The following is a 2,472-nucleotide window of genomic DNA, read 5'->3' on the forward strand; positions in this document are numbered from 1 at the left end:
GATTCTGGCAGGAAGAGGCCCAGGGGTAGGTGGGACACCATGAGTCATTGCATTGGGTGACACCGACATTAGCGATAGCACTGTTTGGATCTGTACATAAAATCTACAGGATCATCACAACAGTGGATTTGGGAGGTTTGCTTGTTTTTCAGTGTTAAGCATTGGGTTAGAGGGTGGGTCACGAGTGATTGTTTTATTTTGTTTCATAAGTTACATGTATATTTGACATATTGTGTGTATTATTAAATAATATATTCAAAACACATTGAGACTATTCTAATTTCTCTCTATTTTATAATTCTGTGCTCCCCCCCCCCCCCGCCAATAACTTGATTTCATGGTCTATTCAAGAAGTCAAAACCCATTTTTTCAAAAGCTACCCCGGAACAACCAGCAGTCCTTACCAAGAATACCAGCTGTCCCTATTCGTCAGCGGTTAAGTGGCTGATGCTTAATGGATGGCTTGCCTTCATGTTATAAAACAACTTGAATTGCTCATTATCGGAAATGAACACACTCTGTTGTCCCAAAGGTTTTGATTTATTTCTTTGTTTTTTGAGATCTGGAGTAATTATCTCACAGATAAACTCACCTTTTCACTGCAGGGGCCTGATGATTACGCCTGCTGTGTGGGGAAGTTAACGCATCAGTAGAGCGTAAGCAAAGCAAACAACAAATAGCTTGTAGGGGAGGAGATGGAGGCATGGAGGCAGTTGATGCGATCTCCTTTGACTGGGTGGATTCCTGTACCAGGCTGGGTCCACACCACTGGGGCATGTAGACAGGGAGCAGGGTGGGGACACTCAAACATCTGCCTCTCAACAGGAGGACTGCATCTCCCTCCATCTCCTGTACATTAATTTAGCAAAACAGTCTTCCTGCTGGCAAGACGATGTGAATCGAACACTCCTGAGAGCAAACTTCAAAAAGAGTCTGAAGCTAGTCCAATGGCTCCACGTTACCTTGGTCGAGACGCGCTGTGGCCCTTTTCACACACACACCAAAAATGTAGATACCGCTTTGGAATTCCAGATCTTTGCCCAGATCATCAAGGATTGTGTTTATCCTAGACTCCCACAGCCTTTGGGATGGAATGCAGAATGGGAATTTCCATAAGACAGGACCTAAGGGCATTGAAGTGTCCACATGATGGGGATATTCTCAAAGGAAAGTTGAGGAGCTCTCTCTGAGGGTGCCCTGATATTATCGGTCGTTCATGGGACCAAGGAAGAGCTTACACAGCAGATGTGGCCAAGTTTAGAGATTCCTGTATGGGAACAAGAGACCAGGAATACACAAGCAGATACTTTCTGCAGGTTGTTCTTCAGAAGGGTCAGCCTATTTTTCCTAACTCGCAGTAGTCTGCTTTGTTAGGATGAATTTAAATATGCTATTTTGTTTCTTTCAAAAAAATAACTCAAGCAACAGGTGAAAAGGAAATAGAGTTAAATATTAGATATCATAAAGGAACAATGAACATAATTCCTAATTTTCTAATCACGAATCTTTTGTAAGGTGTTTTTTTTGTTTGCTTTTTTAGTGTATTGCTTATGTGTTACGCATACTTGCTTCTGTGCTTTGGGGAGCTGCTTTGCAATAAGACAAATTGTTTTATTTTTAAATGCAATTTTAAAAGAACTGATGAACAAATGTTATTAGTTAACTTCTCTTTTCAAGTATCAGTTGACTTCAATAGTTTCTGAATATGGGTTTTGTAAAGCCTGGAGTCTTTAGAGTCATACAATGGTCAAGAGGTAACCTGTATTTTATTCTGGCTTAATAGGACCAGTTAATTTCTCTTCTCCATCTAATCGAGATTTTAAAGCGAGTAGTCTTCATTTTATATATTTTAATAATTGAGATGGTGAGATATTTTCATTTCCAGGAATGGTATCTTATCACTGACCAAATAACTAACTAATCAAATAACCTAAATATTTGAAGATTGCTTATTTAGTCAACACATCTCCTTTAATAGATGAGGTAAGTAAAGAACTGAGAGGCGATATCATTGGTTGGTTGCAGGAGGTGTGCATTCCCAAGAGGTATAAAACTGGAACCAAGGACCCTTTTCCAGTTCATAAGCATGATGATTGGTTTTTCACGTGTTTGTGTGGCATGTGCCTTCCATAAACCTTGTTACAAAGCTGGCACATTACCCATCTCTGTTCGCCTGGAGAGACTAGAGAAACAAATCCAGGGAGACTCATATGTGTAAAAAAAAAGAGCTTTATATACAAGAGCAATTGGATATTTAGAAAACATCCCAGCCAGTCCAGATCAAGTTGATAAGTCCAATATTATTAGCCATATGTCTGATACCAGTCTATAAATTCCTTTTCAGACTCCTGAAACACATGCAATGACCCTGAGTGCAGGAGGATCACAAGTCAGTGGGTGGAAAGTCTTGTGGATCCAGTGGTGGTGGAAGCATTTTAGTGCTGGCGTGGGTCTCCATGTGGCTCCTCCAGC

General features: G+C 40.6%; 1 non-coding gene across 1 annotated transcript; it reads left to right on the top strand.

The window, feature by feature from the left end:
* The first annotated feature begins 2,065 nt into the window (after window positions 1–2,065).
* LOC142457665 (small nucleolar RNA U13) lies at window positions 2,066–2,171 on the top strand. Its single transcript, XR_012786363.1, has one exon. It is a non-coding gene; the product is annotated as a small nucleolar RNA U13 (small nucleolar RNA).
* Window positions 2,172–2,472: the final 301 nt, after the last annotated feature.

The sequence above is a fragment of the Tenrec ecaudatus genome, chromosome 9 (genome assembly GCF_050624435.1).
Source record: "Tenrec ecaudatus isolate mTenEca1 chromosome 9, mTenEca1.hap1, whole genome shotgun sequence".
Taxonomy (NCBI): domain Eukaryota; kingdom Metazoa; phylum Chordata; class Mammalia; order Afrosoricida; family Tenrecidae; genus Tenrec; species Tenrec ecaudatus.